Source organism: Numida meleagris, chromosome 1 (assembly GCF_002078875.1).
Source record: "Numida meleagris isolate 19003 breed g44 Domestic line chromosome 1, NumMel1.0, whole genome shotgun sequence".
Taxonomy (NCBI): domain Eukaryota; kingdom Metazoa; phylum Chordata; class Aves; order Galliformes; family Numididae; genus Numida; species Numida meleagris.
This window is the reverse complement of record NC_034409.1, coordinates 158,640,463-158,661,874: the sequence shown is the minus strand read 5'-3', so window position 1 is coordinate 158,661,874 and position 21,412 is coordinate 158,640,463.

The window sequence follows — 21,412 nt, the reverse complement described above, 5'->3', positions numbered from 1 at the left end:
GGAGAGGAGAGGAGAGGAGAGGAGAGGAGAGGAGAGGAGAGGAGAGAAAGGAAAAACAAATGCAGAAGTAATATATTAAGAAGAGGAAGGAAATATGCTTAGAGTATATGGTAATAAGGGAGCAAAAGTTTTAAGAAGACAGCACTAAATGTAGAATTCACAAAAACTAGTGCACAAGAATTAGTGCACATATATGCATATGTGCATATGCACATGCATTCTAGGGCAGGAGAAATGTCTTATGAATCAGATTTACATCTTAATCATTCTGTGTTCAATGTAAACATTAGTGTAACCGTAAATATGTTATTAAAGAATTGTCCTTTGTTTTAACTGCTAATGTTTGAAAAAGATATCTTGTCAAAATAATTATCTTTATTGAATATATATCATAATGCTCAATACTGTTATTTACTAAAATCTGCTAAATGCACTTTTCTGCCAAAGTACTTAAAAAATAATCAGACTTGTTTTTTTCCTCCCTAAGGGACTTTTTCAGTGAGTTTCAGAGATCTAAGTAATTATCTTGATTTAAATTATAAATGCAGAAGATTTTAAGGGCTTTTAAAATAGACTTAGACCCAATCAATTTCTGAAATGTTTTAGCTAACAAGCAACCAGAAATATGTTTTCTCAAGATCTATTGTTATTTTTGTGACATTTCAGCCACAAGGTAAATATGTCTCTCAGATTAAGATATAAATCAATTTTAAGTAGAAATACAGAAAAAGATGACAGCTTTTTGAGCCATCAGATCATACAATCAGCTCCTGCAAGCAATCATATTCTGCTCCATTTTACAGTCAGAATCCTTTTGCCCTTTCAATGCCTACATTTGTACGAGAATTTATTTGTATCAATTATTCTGAACTTTTCTTCCAAATTAATATCGTAAATGTTAATCCAATTGAACGTTTGTTTCAGTGTCATCAATGATAAGAGAAAGATTAGAGAAATTGTGGGCCCCTGATAAAGCAAATGGGAGATCTAATTACCTGTGACAGTGGAAATGCTTTCTTTGCCTCACTCTTTACCAGCAAGATTGGCCTTCAGGAATCCCAGGTCTCACAGACCAGGCTAAGAAGCTGTAGCAGGGAAGACACATCTTTGGTGAAAAATGTTCAGATCAGGGAATATATAAGCAAAATTATTCATAAGACTGTGAGACCTGATGAGATGCATGGATCAGTGCTGGAGAAGCTAGCAGATGATTGCAAAACTACCATCCTTTAATGATCCTGGTGACTGGGAGAATTGACTGAAGACTGGAGGAAAGGAAATGTCTCTTCTATCTTCAGAAAGAGCAAAAGGGAGTACCGGGGAACTATAGGCTGTCAGGCCTCTCTTGATCCCCGGGAATATGGTAGAATAGCTAATCCCGGGAACAAAACATTTCAAGGTACATGAAAGACAACAAAATCATCATCAGTAGTCAGCATAGATTCACCAAAGGGAGATCATGCCTGATCAGTCCAATGCAGTTCTATACTGATATTGTCAGCCTGAATTTTGGGGTGGATATTGTAGTGGATATTGTATTCCTGGACTTCAGTAAGATTTCTGACACTGTCCCCCATAAGATCCTCATAGAAGAGCTGTTGGAAATATGAGCTGGCTGAGCAGACGGGTGGAAAACTGGCTGTATGGTGAACCAAGGGGTTAAGTGGTGAATGGCACAAAATCTTGTTGGAGGAGAGAAATGAGTAAAGTACACCAGTAATCAATACAGTTGAACATAAAGTTCAGCAAGGGGAAGTACCCACTCCTGCTTCTCATGAAGAAAAACACGAGACATTGAAAATTGCTTGTCACCACCCAGCTGGAAAGTAGATCTGCAGAAGAAGAGTCCTGGTGGACGCCAAGTTGAACATGAGTCAGCAATTGAGACTGTTCAGCCTGGAGTAGATTCAGTGGGAACTTTATCAGTTTGTATAAATACCTGAAGGAAGGATGCAAAGAGAATAGAGCCAGGCTCTTTTCAGTGGTGTCCAGTGTCAGGACAAGAGGCAATAGGCACAAACTGGAACACAGGAGGTTCTGTCTGAATATCAGGAAACAATTCTTTACTTTAGTGATGACAGTAGTGAAATCTCCCTACGTGGAGATCTTCAAAAGCCATCTGGACACAGTCCTGGGAAATCTGCTCTAGATATCCTTCCTTGAGCAGGGAAGTTGTACCAGGTGACCTCCAGAGGTCCAACCTTCCAACTTTAACCATTCTGTGATTCTGTACTAATTGTTTCATAAATCAAATAGTGCCACAGTTCCTTGGCTTTGAGAATAACCACAGGTACAGTCTGGCTTGGACCAGCTGGCATTTTGGGCTGCAGGCAATTTAGAGTCCAATCCTGTTTAGGTGGTTGTGAGTACACTGATTTGGAGAGCAACAGAACTGCACAGTGTGGATACAAATCATTACATGGTAGCTGTCTTCAGCGTCAGAAAATGGTGCTGAATGTGCTTAATCTACTAGCTTTATCAAGGATGATAAAGTACCAAATAAAAAATATTTCTTACTTTAAATGTTCTTTAAAGTTAGCTTAATATCATAGAAAGGAATTTTATAAACTTTCTGGCATGTAAAAATACAAACAGAATTTTATCTAACTTTAGATATCTGCCACCTGCCATCTATGATATCCTGAGCTTTCATATGGACAAAAGAGATAAATATATTTCTGTTTTACAACAAAATTATTTTTCTGGAGTTATTTTTTTTTCTCTTCAATGACAGCACAGTGACACTTGCTCAGATTCTCGAGGCTTTTAGATCTCCAAACATAAGTTTGAAATGAAACTCAACCTGAACTAGCTGTTAGCTTTTTTTGTGATAAATTTTGGGAGGTGATGTCTCAGCTGTGCTAGCACAGCATTGAATTTCTACTACATAAATAAAAAGTCATGGAAAAATAAAGGAAATCAGACATGACAAATCTTAAATTCTCACTTATTTAGATATCCACATATGTAAAGCTATATTGATCAGTATTTAATTATTCATTTTTATATTTTTAATAGTTTTCTCATGTTTGAGGTAATCTTCCATTATCAGATATTTAAACAACAGAAGGGAAATATTTCTTAATGCTGTCAATGGTTTACAGGCTGTTTCAGCCTGGTTCTGTGATGAATGGGGCAGGGAACCCACGGACCCACAACCCAGGAAAGGGAAAAGGGAAAAGAAGGTAGGGAGATGGGCCTAAAAACAAACCAGCTGCAACAATCTGAGGAGAAACAAACTAATTTACTAAATAAGATATCAGAATGCAAAATAACACAATATAATACAATATAATTACAATTTAAGCTAATAAATCCAATAAAAATGAGGGAGAGTGTCCAAAATTAAGGTAGGCCTTACTCTAATACCGACAGTGAGACGGCTGGGGAGTGAGATGCTGCCGGGACGAGAGACGGGACAAGAAGAGGGGATGTCCCATGATCTGCAAACAGGTTTATCTTTCCCTCTGACCGGAAAATGGTAACAGGGTCGCAAAGTACCATGGGGAATGTAGTAGTTCTTCTCTTCTGAGAACCAGGTACATATACTACATGATGTCATGATGTGGAATACCAATAACCAAAAATCATAAAACCATGACAAATGCTTCTGTTGTAATCTTGTGTTTTCATTCTGTCAGTTGATTATTGGAGTCTGTGGATGATAACTTTCTGGTTCAAGTATTGGATAGACTAACCAGAGCTGAAGCGCTGCTGGATCTGGTGCTTACCAATGCAGAGGAGATCATTAAAGGCATTAAGATTGAAGGCACCCTAGGCTGCAGCAACCATGCTCTGGTTGAGTTTGTGATCTCGAGGAACATGGGTCTGGCAAGAAGTGGGGTCAGGACCCTGAAATTTGGAAGAGTGAACTTTAGTCTGATTAAGGAATTGTTGGATGAGATCTCCTGGGAAGCTCTCCTTAGAGAAAAAGGAGTGACAGGAAGCTGGCTACTCTTTAAGGTTGCCTTTCTGAGAGTGCAAGAGCTCTCCCTCCTTCAGAAAGGAAAGCAGGCACGAGAGGCAGGAAACCAGCATGGCTTGACAAGGACCTGCTGGTCAGACTGAGGAAAAAGAAGGGATTGTGCTGGCTGTGGAATCAAGAGTGTGTCACCTGGGAAAGATACAAGGATGCTGTCCGGACTTGCAGAGAGGGGCTTAGGAAAGCCAAGGCAGAGATGGAACTGAATTTGTCAAGGGATGTTAAAAACAACAAGGGATTCTATGAGAATCCAGAGACAGCATACCTCCTTTGGTAAATGAGAAAGGAGAACTGGCTACGACAGATATGGAGAAGGCTGAGGTACTCAATAAGTTCTTTGCCTCAGTCTTCACAGGCAGCCAGGATTCTTGTATTTCTCATGTCCCTGAAGTGCGCATCCTTGAGCATCTAGGTGGGAATTTGGGGAGTAAATCCCCCCCTCCCCCTGCTGTAAGGGCAGACTAAGTCCGAGAGGACCCAGGGAACTATAGGCCGGCAAGCCTCACCTCTGTGCCTGGGAAGACCATGGAACAGATCTTCCTAGAAAACATACTGAGGCACATAAGGGATGAGCAAGTGATCCAAGACAGCCAGCATAGCTTTACCAAGGGAAGGTCATGCCTGACTAACCTGGTGGCCTTCTGTGATGGAGTGATGACATCAGAGGGCAAAGGGAAGGTGACCAATGTCAACTACCTGGACTTGTGCAAGGATTTTGACATGATCCCCCCCCCACATCCTTATCTCTAAGTTGGAGAGATATGGATTTGAGGGGTGGACTATTTGGTGAATAAGGAATTGGTTGGAAGGCCATAGACAGAGGGTTGTGTTGAATGGCACTATGTCGAAGTGGAGGCCAGTGATGAGTGGTGTCTCCCAGGGGCCTGTCTTGGGACTGGTGCTCTTCAACATCTTCATCGATGACATAGGCAATGGCATTGAATGCACCCTCAGCAGGTTTGCAGACGACACCAAGCTGAGAGGTGTAGTCGATACAGTAGGGGGAAGGGAAGCCATACAGAGGGACCTGGACAGGCTGGAGAAGTGGGCCCATGAGAACATAATGAGGGAGGTGATTGTCCCTCTCTACTCTGCCCTCATGAGGCCCCATCTGGAGTACTGCATCCAGGTATGGGGCCACCCAACACAAGAAGGACATGGAGTTGTTGGAGCAGGTCCAGAAAAGGGCCACAAAGATGATCAGAGGGCTAGAGCACCTACCCTATGGAGACAGGCTGAAAGAACTCTCATCAGCCTGAAGAAGAGAAGGTGGAGACCTCATTGCAGCCTTCCAGTACCCAAAGAGGCCATACAGGAAGACTGAGGAGGGTCTTTTTAGAAGGGCAGGTAGTGACAGGATGAGGGGAAATGGTTTTAATCTGGAAGAAGGTAGATTTAGACTAGATATTAGGAAGAAATTCTTTACTGTGAGGGTGGTGAGACACTGGAACAGATTGCCTAGAGTTTGTGGATGGTCCCTCCCTGGAAGCACTCAAGGCCAGGCTGAATGGGGCTTGGAGCTACCTGGTCGTGAGGGAGGTGTTCCTCCCTATAGCAGAGGGGTGTTAGAACTAGATGATCTTAAAGGTCCCTTTCAACCCAAATCATTCTATGATTTTATGAAATATCTGACATTTTAAACATAGATTACTGTAATTATTAATTATTTTAATTTATACTTAAAGAGTCTGCAGACTCAGTCTTATATGCTATTTTAAATATTTCTTATAAACAGTTCTTTCATCATTCTATTTCTTCCTTTCTACTTCAGTAATGATGGCACACATTTCTCCTTCAAGTGTAATCTATTTTCTCTTTCAGATTGTAAAGAGAAAATCTTTTTGGGAGATCAATTACTCATCACAGAACAAGATTTAGAGTTTACAGCAAGCACGTTGCCAGATTTTAACGTTTATTTCTGAAGTAAATCTATGGAAACAAAGAATAAAAGGAGTATTTTCTTAAAGGTCTGAATGAGCAAATGCACAGAAAACACAGGTCAATAAAGTAATCAGTAGGCTCAGAGAAGGATGAAGCAGAGGATAAGCTAGTCATACAATTAGGAAGCAGACAGAAGTTCATTATAACATTTCTAAAGAAAACACTATCAATGTTCTTAAATATTTTGTGGAAGAACAAATCTGGTATCTGAATAAACATGAACTCATACAGACTGAAAGTAATGGTTCAGTGACTGGGAAGATAGATGAAGTACACTTAGAGATGAGTGAAAACTACAGTTGTTACTTAAAAGATAAACACTATTATTTCAAATGTCAAAGTGGAGAATATTTCATCTGATTTTGTTATAATACAAATTATGTCTTGATATAACTGGAATTCCTGAAAAATGCTAGAATCCTAAAATCATGAAATTGTTTGAGTTGGAAGAGACTCTTAAAGGTTCAACTCCCCTACAATGAGTGGGGACATCTACAGCTATATCAGGTTGTTGAGAACCCCATCCAGCCTCACCTTGAATGTCTCCAAGGATGGAAGACATCCTCTCATCCACTACATCTCTGGGCAACCTGTTCTAGTGCCTCACTACCCTTACTACAAAAAGTATTTTCCTTATATCCAATCTAAATCTTCTCTCAGCACTGTTCCCAGTACTGTCCACTGAGGGATACCTCTTGTCACTGATCTCCATCTGGACACTGAGACATTGACCACCACATTCTGCAACCATTTTTTTGTCTATCAAACAAGCCACCTGTCAAATCCATATCTTTCCAATTTGGACAGGAAGATGTTATGGGGGACCATGTCACAGGCCTTACTGAAGTCCAGATAGATGCCATCAGTGGCTCTTCCCTTACCCATTGATGCAGTTACACTGTCATAAAAGTCCATGCATTAGTCAGACAGGACTTGTTCTGGTGAAGCCACCACGATTCTCCCATATCACCCCCCTGTCTTCCATGTGCCTTAGCATAGCTCCCAGAAGGATCTGCTCCATGACCTTCCCCGGGTCAGATATAAAGCTGACAGGTCAGTAGTTCACTGGGTCATCATTTCTTAAAATTGGGTACGATATTGCCTTTTTTTCAGTCACTAGGGACTTCACCTGACCACCATGATTTTTCAAATATCATCAGGGGTGACTCGGTGACTATATCAGCCAATTCCCTCAGAACTCTAGGACGAGACCCCAGACTTATGGATATTCTATCCATGTATCTATACGTATTCATCAGATCACATACAAAAAGCTGGCTTTAGCAGACGTCCATCTAGTTTTTATAAGAAAAAGAGTGTTACTTTGAAATGTGGTTTTGTTATGTATGCAACATTTATACATAATTGTATTTAGAGATAGAAGTCCAGAAGTGTTTTTTCTTTTAAATTTCCTAATTAATACTATACAAATTAATCTTATTATTGTATCAAATATCTTTAGAGGAATTTAGCCATTATTGTTAGCATTCTAATGTCACAGTGAGCTATACTTCTCATATAAAGAGAAGGGAAGATGAAGCAGAAGATAGAAAAAAATGTGTTTTTTTGGTAAATATAATGGTTCTCTAACACTTGAAAAATATTTTTATTCTTTAAAGTGTGAAAGAGAAACAGTTTTTGTTTTTTTTTTACATGCAGTTAATGTAAAAAAGTAGAAAAAAATTTAGTGTTGTTAATATTTTATAAGGATCACAGTGGAAAAGCACAACACAACTTCTACTCAGCAAAGCATCTTTATTTATGAAAGAGCATAATACATCTGAAAGAAATATTTCTGTTAGCTGCACCATTTCTATCTACTTAAAAAGAAAGCTTTCCTTCATATTGCTCCTCCTTATAATATAATACTCTTATGGTTCACATCTCTGTTCACAGCACATTAATCCTACAGACATTAATCTCTTTCATAAACCAGCATTATCTCTGTTGTGCTTAGCTGTTTGACTGGCTTACAATCTCTCTTCTTCCCTTTGACCTCATTCTGCTTCTATTGTTTCCTCTGTCTTTCTCTGGCCTCTTTGCTTTTTTCTTTTCCTGAAGAGAATGTTGGGTCAATGCTGCAGGCAATTTTAAATTCAACTTTGGAAACCTCTCACCTCACATTCCCAAACTGATATAATTACCTCAAGTCAGTCATATGTGGAAGACTGTAACATTCTCTCTACATCTTCTCTGCGCCTATAGTCAGGCAAATACCCTCTTTGTGCCCCTAGCAGTAACAGGAGACAGGCAGAGACAGGATGCATTGTACATTTTGCTTTATGTATTACTGTTGATTTTTAACCTCCTGCATTGTGTAGAATTTAAGAAGCTTCTCATCTGCCAGATGCTGAATATTTCCTCTTTTTGATTACATCAAGGCTGTCCTAGGGTCAGCATGCACAGCTTCTGGATGGGATCAAGCTGAAAGAAGCAGCACTCCTTTATATGACAGATCATGCTATTTGAACTCTAGCAGAAAACGAAAACAAATATAAAAATGACCCTGTGTAGTCTCCAAATTCTGACCAAGAGTCCCAGTAAAACTGAGTATAATCTAAACTTCTTGTGGTTTAACTCCAGTAGGCAGCTAAGCACCACACAGGCACTCATTCAACCTCCTCAGGAAGGATGAGGGAGAAAAATGAAAATGTAAAAATGCCATAAATCAGGAGTTGAGAAAAAGGTAGTTTACTATGTAAAGCAAAAGCCATGTGCACAACCAATGTTTGAAAAGTGGGCCCAGAAGAACCTAACAAAGTTTAACAAGGCCAAGTGCAAGGTGTTGCACTTGGGTTGAAGCAATGTCAGATATGTATACAGACTGTGAAAAGAACCCCTTGTGGGCAGCCCTGTGGAGAATGACCTGAGGGTCTTGATGTATGGAAAGTTTAACATAAGCCAGCAGTGTGTGCTTGCAACCTAGAAGGCCAACAGTATCCTGAGCTATATCAAAAGAGGAGCACCCAGAAGGGTGAGGTAGGTGATTGTCCTCCTCTACTTTGTCTTTGTGAGACCACACTAAGAGTACTGTTTCCAGGCCTGGGACCCCCAACACAAGAAATGTGTGAAGCTGTTTGAGCAGATCCAGAGGAGGGCCACGAGGATGATCAAAGGGCTGGAGCACCTCCACTATGAACAAAGACTGAGGGAGCATGGTTTGTTCAGCCTGGAGGAGATATTGTGGCCTTCCAGTACTTGAGGGGAGCTTATAAGTAGGAGGGAGACCAACTTTTTATATGGTCTGATAGTCATAGCACAAGGGGGAATGATTAAGACTAAAAGAGGGGAGATCTAGGTTAAGATACAAAGTGGAAAACTGTATTAATCAGAGTGAATTCACAGTGGGACACAAACTCAAATTCCCTAGAGTAATTTCCCAAAGTTCTGTCAATGCAAAGCTATGTCGTTTGATTGGGTTGCTCAGCTTGTCACACATGTAAACTCCTCAGAGAAAGGTGCAGGTAATTTGCAGGTATGATAACAGTGTATAATTTCAACTGTGGCTGATCAGCTAGTTTCTATGAAAAGAACATTCATTTGGTCCAATCAGTTATTGTCTTTAACTCTATGCATAGAGAACTTCAAATAAATAAAAGGCCTGCTCCCAAAGTGATGCCTTCTATTTTATTACATTGGCCCACAACATCAGATGCAGATGTTGGTGGTATGACAGTAGAGGCTGAAAATTTTCACCAGTATTCCATTACATGCTGTTCCCATGGGACAGATGCCAGCAGAGGAGCAGTCTCACAAAACGGCATTTTATATGGAAGTGCATATGAAGTAAAGATGTGTAATTGAATTCCTCTGTGTGGAAAAAAGATTCTATGAATTGCTGAATTTTTACGGAGATCAAACAGGTGATGTTAGCACAGTGAGGCAGTGGGTGGCACTACGTTTCAGTGGCAACAGAAATGTGAAAGTAAAGCCACATTACAGTTGGCCATGTAGATTTTTATAAACATGGCATGCAGGGTTTTGTTCATCATTGGTGAAAATGCATTACTAATGGTGGTGACAATGTTGAAAAATAGTGTTTTGCGGCTGAGAGTTTGCTCTATCAGTGTTATTGTGCTTTTTATCTGTTATTGTTTCTATGGAAATAAATAGGAGGCATTACTTTCTGAATGATCTATGCAGACAACATCCTGCTGTAGTGTACCAGTGACTTGGGCCTGACATACAAATATATGAATGTGTCTGTTTAGTTCACAGTATTTTGCTTTCAGCTACAACAACAGCAACAACAAACTTTTTTTTTTTTTTTAAAGGAGGAATTTCTTGCATAGTGTTTTCAATTCTAGCTTTTGTTTAGTACTAAATTATTTTTATTGTCTTCTAGTAAATCTTTTTATTATCATCAAAGAGGAGAACATTATGTAAATAAAGAACCTTTCTTTAAGGGGAAGGGTATAGAAAAAAAGCAGTATGATTTTTTGATTTTTTCCTCTTAATATCTTAATTCTTTAGATACATGCAAAAAGTAAGGTTAGAGATAAGAGTAAGATTCAACTTTCTTTTTATTCACATAAATTAGTTTTGATTGCTCTCTCTTTTTCAGTCACAGAAGTCGAGTGACATACAATAAAATTAAAGTTGCTTATTGTCTCAAAAGATTTTCACTTAAATTAGATCTAGTGATCAAGTATCTGTCCCATAATACACTAAAGGAGTAACATGAGATATCTCTTTGTCATAGCTCTAGTGCATAGCAATGAATATTATAATTAATACAAGTTTTATTAATCGTATATTCATTGACTGAATTGTAAGATTCTTACCAACTTTTGTTATCATAAAACATTCAGAAAATCCATATAATATTCATTACCCTCTAGTAATTGTTTATTGAAAAGAATTGCTTGAAAAAAAATGCAATAAAAGTATCAACATTTAATATGTCACAGAGTAAGCACTAACACTGGGCATATAATATTGATTATATTTAATCATGTAATCTTAAAGACTGAAATTAAATCATAAGTGACAGTTATTCAGAGTACTACAGTTATTGTTTTTTCCTGTTATTCATTATTCATAAGATCTTAGGCAGCACTTGGATATTCATTGAAATTAGAAAAAAAAAAAAAAAGCTGAAGGTTTCATAGGAGTTTATCCTCCCCCTTCCCTTCTGCAAACGAAAAATTCAGCTTTAATTGCTTGTAGTTTCATTTGTTGAAGATTTGACTCATTCAGTCTGATAATAGAAACAGTAACACAAACCATGAATAAATAATAGCATAAATCTCAATTGCTTCATCTTGATGAGAAAAGCAAAGTGTACATTGGTTTCTAACAATAGGAGACAAAATCTGATCATCACCAACATTAACACCTTATTAGCAGACTCTGGTTTCTAAAGAAACAGTTTTTATCCAAATGATCACATCACTGTTGCTAAATAATTCATACCTTTGGAAATAAAACATCCTCTAGAAATAAAACATACTTGAAGTAGAAAAGACCTCTTGCCTTTAGGTCACAAAGAGTGACCAAGATCCAGAATCAATATTATTGCATCCCTTTCATAAATCTTTTGTGGTACTGTGTATGTATCACACAAGGGTAGTTATCTTGAAGACCATACAACTTGACTGGAAAGAAATTATGAGAAGAAGAATGAGGTAGCAAAATAACAGTAACAATCTTGTGAGCATCTGTCCAGCATGGCTGCGTACCATCAGATCTTCTTTCATGTGTAGTGTCCATGGCTTAGTCTGTTTCCCTGACTCACATCCCTTGAAAAAAAAAGCTATTCCAATGATCTACGAATTTCTGTGCCAAGTACTACTGTTCATCACATGCATGTTCAGTCAGAGGTATTTGTCCCAATCTTTTCCCTTATAAAGGTTTAAACAGAACATGCTGGAACAGAAGAAATTAATTCAGCCTCTGAAGAAGTACTGAGTACACATCTGGAAGTCTGTAATTGCCTAAGTGGATTGAGAACAGGAGAAAATTACAATTACTAATGCCCTAATGGTCTTGAAATTAACAGTCTTAACAAGAATATTAAAAGTAAATCTGGCTTTTAAAAATCTAAATTTATAGTGCTCCTCAATTTTTACACCTTGAAACTTTCTAGAAAGGAAGTCAGTTCATTTAACTTTATTTAAAGAGTAAAGAATGAATAGACTGAGGACAGAAGGTGATGTAATCTCAAAGATTTTTTTTTAAGTAATCTATATGATATAATAGAACTATAAACAATCTATATGATACAATAGAATATAAGAATAACTTTGCTTTTTGTTCTGTATTGTTGAATAGATGCACTTCAAGATTTTTTTGTGAGAGTGAGGAGTTATTTGGTTGATTACTTCACTGTACATCTGTTTAGTGGTACTTAGAGTCATCAAAATGCTCAGTTCTCTGTATTTTTCTCTGACAGTCAACCTGAGATTTGAATAAATATTTAAGATTATTTCTTTAAAGCATTTTTTTTATCTGCTTGGAGTCTTGTTTATTCTTTAGTCATAAAAGTTAACATCTGTAAACCTTCACCACTCTCAGCTGTGCTTTTTGCATGCTAAATTGTACTTTTGATGGAATGTAACTTTATGATAGCTATAATATCTCTTCATAAAAGCAGATCTATTCTGACTGACTTCAGCATCTGACTGCCTCCTTAATAGTTGGCATCTTGGGTGAGATTAGTTTAATCTCTGGAATGTCACATTAGAATCTTTCCTAGCCATCAGAAAGAGTAAGTGCCTCAGGATGGCAATTTATCTCAGTCCAAATGAATACTTTAAATAGATCCAATGAAGTAGACTCTGGAGAGGCTTATAAAGTGATTCTATCATGATATTTTAGACCTTAGATTTAGACATCTACCTTTTAGAGTTGGTTGCCTTTTGGGTGTTTAAGATTTGTTGACATGACTTTCAGCTCAGCTAGTTTTGCCACTTAATATATCCATAAAAAACAGACATTGATTTTAAACTTTTTCACCCTGATGGTCTTCTGAATATACAGTTCCATTGACGACATACAGAAAGCAGATGCTTACTTTCAGAAGTGTGTATTTTGCTTCATATAACTGTCTCTTAATTAATATAATTCTTTCTTTTTACCATATATGTGTGTATTTCCATGTGTGTTTGAGGAGAAAGTGATTAATACATTTAATATTTAATTGTTCCTGCAATAATGTGTGAAAAGAATTAATCACAAAAAATATATAACTTAATTTTCACTAAATATGGAAGACTAATGTAGTTTAAACCAGCAAGCAGATAAGTTCTACATCACCTTTTGCTCACTCTCCCCCCTTCCAGAGGAGAGAATAGGACAAAAAGTAAAACTCGTAGGTTAAGATAAAAACTATTTACTGAAACAGGAAAGTATGATGAATAATAGTAATGATAATTATATTTATATAAAATATATATGTGTATATTATATACATGTATATTTACAAAACAAGTGATGCAAAATACAATTGCTCACCACTTGCCAAACAATGTCCAGATAGTTCCCAAGCAGCAGCTGCCTTCCCAGCCTGCTCCCCTCAGTTTTGTAATTATTCACTTAATGTCATATGGTATGGAATATCCCTTTGGCCAGTTTAGGTCAGCTGTCCTGGTTCTGTCCCCTCCCAGCAACTTGTGCCCAGAAAAACTTCTCACTAGCAGGATGATATGAGAAGCTGAAAAACTAAAATGTCCTTGGCTCTGTATAGTACTGCTCAGGAACATCTAAAATAGTGTGTTATCAACATGGTTGGGTTTTTTTTTTTTTTCTCCTAAAGCCAAAACATTGCAGAATAACAGATCTATATTCTATTGAATCAAAAAGACTTGAGATCAGGGATCATTAATCCAAATAGCTATACAGGTGGTGAATTAATCTTTCCACTGACAAGTTTTGGTCCTCCCTAGTACTTCAGAAATAATATACTTGTAGTTAAAGTAGGATTGACTCCATATTCAGGCATGAAATGTATGTGTCTTCTAGGTGATTTAGCTGTGTGATCTCACATTGTAGCCAATGGAGTCCTTTGCAAACAATTACAACAAAGGAGTTCAGGAACTGATTATTGTCATAAACAGGATGCTTGACTAGATAACTTTCAGCACTTTTTATTTTTCCTAGTATCATCTGTTTCCTTTATTGCTGTAATTGAAGGCACACTGTGCAAAAAAGAGGACTTTTGTGTCAGATCTTTGACTGGCAAATACTATAAAATTGTATTTAATAGGTCCACTGTATTTCCTTAGTGTCACTATTTGCTGCCGCTGCATTATTATCTTAAGTAAGCTATAATGAAGATTATACACTGAAACATATTTATTTATTGCTTTAAATTGCTAGTCTTATTTTTCAGAACAATTTCATAGTTTGAAATGTGATCTTTTTGTTTTATGTGATGTAACGGTCCTCTTCTCTCTTCTTAGAGTAGCAAACATTACAGACTGAATTATATCTGTTCTTAAATTTTTTTTCAAAGACATTCAAGAAATGAAAGGTAGGTTGGTGAACTGTGTAGTATTGTAACAAAAAAAAATTATTAGTATTTTCTGTATTGGCTGTTCTCCTAGTTCAAATGATTCTCTAAATTCTGAAGAATGCAATGCAATTTTCTATTTCATGTATTTAACTCCATCTTTCTCTCTACAAAACTATAAAATGTGAGGTCTGTATCATATCATCAATTTGGTTATGAAAATAAATTGTACTGAAATCAATTGGCATTTTACAGGGAAATCAGATATAGGAAAGAGGAAGTTAGTGAATGTTAAGTACACTACATGAATTTATATGACAATAGCTTCTCTTCTCTAATTATCTACAGGTCATCTTTGAAAATGAAATAAACTAACTATCAACAAGAGGGCAGATATTACTTGCAAAAGTCTGCATTCACAAGCATCATTTAGTCAGGCCTCTATATTCAGTTAGGTTCCTAAATGTGGTTCAGGTTACTAAATGAGTTTCTCATCTGTGACAAAGTCTACAAAGGTAAGAACACTTATCCTGTGATTTAACAGCTATAATACTTCATATGAACAAAACCAGACCTATATTAAAGTCAAAAATTTCAATATTGAAAATGGCAAGATATTCACTTGCTACAGCTGTGTTTAGAGCTGCCAGTTAAAACACTAAGTAAGGGGAAAAGACTAAGTAGGGGAAATCTGAACTGTTTTTGACACTTCTTGCATTTGAATGTACACTAAGAAGGGTTTAGGATATCTCTTACGATCATTTAGCTCAGATAAACAGGGTCTTGTTAAGTGGCATGATTCAGCCATGACAGATTGGCTGGTGACCAAATGACTGTCAAGGTGAAGTGAAAAGGATTAAAATCATAGGGAAGCAAAAGTAGACTGTTGGGGAAGAGCTGAGCAGCAGCAACTGTTACCTTTTGGGGTTAATTTGCTACCTCTCAACTGTTTAGATTTAGACAAGGCTGCTATTTCTCTATTCTTATGAAAACATGGGAGGATTACTTACACAGATGATCAATAAATACTTGTTAGTAGAAAAAATGAATATTGTTGCCTCAGAGTTAAGGAAAAAATGGATGTATAGATGCTAAGTGGAATTGAATATCAAAACAATTTAATAATAGAAATCTGCATAATTGTGTTAATTGTATGACGTCTCTGTCCCTTGAGATGTGATGACAGTACAGACATAAGGTCAGGTGTGTCAGAACAGCAGTTACAGCTGTGCAGCACAGCATCCTGGACTGTGTTGTGGTATCTTCTGGATGTCACTGGTGTTCTCTTCTGCAGTCCTGCCAGATTCTCCTCAGGTCCCCTCCCTTCACCTGTGAAGTCTCCTGCTTTCAAAGTCTCTCCTCTGTTTCTCCAGCTGTACTGCTCAGAGATACTCACTGAATGTCTCACCAAAAGCCTCTCTCCAAGTGTCTTTCTATCTCTTTCATTATGTGATTTTCTTTATTCCTGGAACAAAATACTGTCTCACCTGATTTAGAGCCTTCAATTAAGGTTTTAATTTCACTCTGCTGAACTGTAATATCCTTCTGTATTACTGGCCAACTGATGACTGTCCATGGCTACAAGTACATGTAATTCTTTGTGACATTTTAAATAATCTCTTTTTTATTATTATTTATTTTATTCAGACTTGATAGAAAAGTGAAAGTAAAATCAAGTTGAAAGCTACTATGTCAGTCCAGTGTGATTTAGTGACTCATTTTCTACTTTTGGCATATTGATTATTTTTCCCAACTAATTTCAGCTATTTTAGTAATTCTAGGAATCTAAAAATAGTTGAACATTTCAACTCTGCTAAAAAAATGAACAAGGAAGAAACTATAGCTGCCATTGCATTTTTTTTTTATTTTTAAATAAGTTATGTAATATTACAGAGAATTACTTACTGTGTATCTAATTCCATAGCTAGCTCTACTTAATTTACTTTCAAATTCTATATTATAATATGACTCATTGCAATTAAGGAGGAAGTTTAAGAGTTTTTTTGTTTTGTAGTATTATGTGTTTTTGTTTGATTATTGGTTTTTTTTTTAAAATATTGACAGTTTTTCTTTTAGTTATACTCTACATGACATACTCAGGAATTTCTTCAAATTGCAGCAGATATGGGAAATATTTTGGAATTTGAAGTAAATTATATAAAATGATTGAACAATTTTTATTAATATTTATTCTTTTTTGTGTTTTTTTTGTTTGTTTTTGTTTTTGTTTTTCTTAATCAAAGGCAATGTATACTAGATTGTTTCTCAGACAGGACTATAGAAAAGAGAAGAAATATAAATGTGGTTGATTCACAAGTGTCATGGTTTTGTGATTTTTGGTTATTGGTATCCCACATCATAACATCATGTAGTGGATATACCTGGTTCTCAGAAGAGAAGGACTACTACAGTCCTCACGGTACTTTGCTCCTCTGTTACCATTTCCAGCCAGAGGGAAAAGATAAAAGCTCGCAGTATGAAAACTTGCAGATCACGAGACCTCGTCCCTTTTTCCGCCGTCTCTCGTCTTGGCAGCACCTCGCTCTCCAGCTGTCTTATCGTCGGTAGTAGAGTAAGGCCTCCCTTGATTTTGGGACATTCTCTCTCTGTATTGGATTTATCAGCTTAAATTGTAATTATATTGTATTATAGTGTGTTGTTTTGCATACCGATATCTTATTTAGTAAATTAGTTTGTTTCTCCTCAGATTGTTGCTGCTGTTCTTTACTCTCAGGGCCATCTCCTTACCCTTTTCCCTTTTCCCGGGGCGTGGACCCGTGGATCCCCCGTCCCCTTTTTCACGGAACCGGGCCGAACGCCCGTAAACTGTTGACAACAAGGCTTTTTCTAAAAATCCTACATTTAATGGAATCAATTTGGAACAATTTGAACCATATCTTGATTTAAAGAACTAGAATTTTTTCACTGACATAAATATTCATCATTCTCTTCAGAACTTCAGTAGTTTTTTTCTGTCTGTTAGCAAGGTATAATGGTCTTTTTCTTAAGAAAGTAATAATGGCAGTAAAATGAGGTGTTCTGTGCACCAAAAGTTGAGAATTTAGTTGCATTTGATCATCTGCATTTATTAAGACTGATGTATATTTTATTTTATTTTATTTTATTTTATTTTATTTTATTTTATTTTATTTTATTTTATTTTATTTTATTTTATTTTATTTTACTGAAAATAAAGTCTTTCCAATTTTTCATTTATATTAGTGGTCTTTTATGTAAATGTTATTACTCTTAGCACTGAAGACTTACAACAGAGATGTTTTTTCTGTCCTATTGCAACAATTTCACCCCAGTCCAAAGAAACTTAGAAGGAAACAGTTTAATATCTTTTCCCAGGGATCACTTGAGCATTCTATGAAACAAAATAGAACAAAACACAGCTCATTTCTTATTAAACAGTTACAGTGCTTGGAAATTAAATGTAATTAATGAAGATTCACCAGTATTCTTATCACTCTGTCTATTAAACCTCAGTGTAGACAGCTGATCAGGCATTAAACGCTCAGTTGTGTTTTTTGAGCGAGATGGTTGTGAAGAACATTCTTTTTAAAAGTGACTTTATTTACATTCATTAAGCATTTTTGTTACTTTATTTTCTTCAACATGATGAAAAACTATGAAAGCATGTATAAGCTTTAAATTTCAGTTGATTCAAGCACAAACTTTGTTTTCCATGGTACAGTTTCATTGCACAATTAGGTCAAAATTCTTCTGATCAAAAAAAAAAAAAAATACAAATGGTAGCATAAATTTTAGTTACTCAATTAGGAAAAAAAACTAAAGTCTGATGCTCATTTGAAATAAACTTCACAGTTTCATAATCTTTCTCATGTTGTGTACATAGAATCATAGAATCATAGAATCATAGAATGGCCTGGGTTGAAAAGGACCTCAAAGATCATCGAGTCTCAAGCCCCCTGCTAAGTGCAACATTGCCAACCACTAGACCAGGCTGCCCAGAGCCACGTCCAGTCTGGCCTTGAATGCCTCCAGGGACAGGGCGTCCACAACCTCCCTGGGCAACCTGTTCCAGTGCGTCACCAGCCTCTGAGAGAAAAACTTCATTCTGTCTCCTTAAACATTCCCTCAGGCTTTCATATATATCTTTAAATAGCAACAGAATTCATTTTGGAATCTGTACGCTTACTTGCTTCTTGATTTGGTTTTAGTTCATTGATGTTCTCAGCAAAAAACTGTGGCTTCTGATAAGCTTTTTTAAATGTATTGAGGAAGTGTAATGTTAATGACTGTGTGAAGAAGCCTAACTTTACTATTAAAAAATGAATCAATTAGAAAATATAAGTAACTCCAGAAAATGACCAGAGAATTATTAGTAGTGTTATATTTGGAGGGTTGTAGAAGTAATCATTTTGTTATGAAGTCAGGTATTGAGTTTTACTGGAGCAGAGCATGCTGCATCAGTATTTTGCCATAGTCATACATGTTTGTATTAAAAAACAGCTTTCTTACATAGATGAAGAATTTCTTCTCTAATATTAATCGTCTTCAAATTACTGCCTTAAAAGCAAGCATCTAATTCACACCAGTCATCTAGGCCTGCATTTGTAGTTAATGTACAGAAACAAACATTTAATTTACATAATGTAATGATTTTAAATGGTTAAATTGGGTTAAATTAAACATTTAGAAAATATTTAGGAAATATTTACTTGGGGATTTTTTTTCTAAATTAAGCATTTACTTTATTTATTCTCAATTGTTCATAAGTGAAAAGACTAGTCTATGCTTTAGTTAAGAAATTCACGGAGTACCAATAGCCTAAAAAAAAAATAAATAAATAAAATAAAAATGTTTAAACCCATTAATGAGATGAACAAAATTATTCTCAGGATTGTATGCATGTCACTCTAAAAGTAATGTCTCTATTTGATAGAGCAAATTCCCAGCTACAAAATAATATTTTTCAGTATAGTCACTACCATTATCTATGCATTTTCACCAGAGATGAACAAGAACCTATGGCAGGAGGGTTGGAGATATAAGAAATCAAATAACGTTATTGGGCTCTTTGTACCTGATGTGGTTTTCATGGAAATAAATAGGAGGCATTACTTTTGGAGCTACCCATATGCTTTATACAAAATTCAAATCCACATACAAAATACTACTTTCAAAATCAGTCAGAATCAAAACAGTCAAGATACTTCCAAAATCAGAGGTTTTTCCTAAGCACAACAAAACATATCAGAGATAACAAATAAACATTTATGCTTAGTTCCTGGACAGTGGTATAGAAAAATACTCACAAAATTTCTTAATCACTTGAAAATCCTTTAGACCCCAAAGATCACAAGCACGCATGTATTTACAGCTTCAAAGGTCTAGATAAAATACAAGCCAAATGTAAAAAACATTTAATGTATTCAGTGTGCATGGAACAAAATCACTTAAAATCAAAATTCACTTAAAATCAAAAGCTTTTGAATACATTGTCAGGAAGAGCTCAGTATGCCCAAGTTTAAACTTATACAGTTACATTCTTCACATCCCAGGAGGTTACCATATTCACCAAAACACTGGCTACTTTGTTTAAAAATACATCCTTCAGATCTCCCACTGAAAAAGGGTGTTGTGTAGCTAGAACTGCTAGAGGCATGGCAGCAGAGGTAGAGCAGATAGTAAAAAAAATCTGTTTTACCCATGGCAGTGACTTGTTGAACACATAAGGTGCAAGTAGCCTAAATAAGGTGCAGTTAAGATCTGCATGCCTAACAATCTGACGCAAGTAAAGTAACCTGAGTATTAAGAGTGTTGTATGTTGATAGTATGTAACATGTTACTGCAGAGGAGATGTGGTGTAAGTTCAGAAGCAGAGTTCTGGAAAACCTGCAGCCATATAGTAGTAGTAAGATCTGTGACGGTAAAGCAAAGGCTGCAGAATAAGCAGGAAAAGTACTTGACAAAATGAGACTGACCTCAGGGCCCCCCCAAAATCAGGTTTTTCAGAAGCAAGCAAGATCAGCTCCTTTTGTTTGAGAGAGAGCTTGGAGGCAGAAAACCTCAATGAGAAGAGGGGCAAGACAGAGATGAATGAAATTGCTCTCTTTGGTAGTAGAGACAGAAACCTCCAGTCACTGAAGATATAATCAGAAATATCTTAATCAAGTTTCAGTATACATAAGTCTTTATCACAGCTTCTGTCTATTATCAACTTCCTTTTTGTCATATTTTTGGCAAATTTTCTAATTTATAGGTCACCAGGATTTGCTATGTTGTATGCAATGAGTCAAAAAGCACCTCTTCAATTCACTCAGACTTCAAGTGATCATCCAGACTGATCACAAATTAGTTATTATAATTTATGCAATATACTTTCACAGATCATAAGAACACACAATATTCCTCATCTTCTGAAATCTGCAAAAGGCTTTCATAGAGAGGTAGCTTACTAAAGTACCATGGCCTCACAAAAATTTTTACTCCCATGCTCCAACAATTTGTTACACTGAATTCTTCTATAGACAAACAGGAATGTGCTGTATAGATGGAAACAGGAATTTAATTCTAGTCAATTTAGTATTTTAACAATTTATTGTTCAAAATTAATGCAGAAGTTGATACCTAAACAAAACAAGAAAACAATTTTGGAAAAAAAAAAAAAATCAGTTCACCAGTAACAACAAAACCCTTAACTACTCAGGTGCAACCAAAAATTTCTACCCAGCAGTTTTCACATCAAGTTTTCAACATTTTCTAAAGGTTGCACTTTATAATGTACAGCTTCCTAGTCCTAAATATCAAAAGTTTTAATCAATTTACAACAGTGTTAAACATTGTTGCCATGCATACAGGGTAAAACTTGTTAGCAGGAAAAAATCTATATATACATTGTTAAAATTAAAAAGCCAAACTAAATAATAATTTGTGATTGGAATCATCCTTATCAGGCACTGTAGATTTTTGGTGATAGATTTTTTTTCCTCCATTCTGCTCACTTTAAGATTTAATTAAAATGTTTTAGGCAGTTATGTCAAGAAACTGAAGGATTTTTCCTTGGG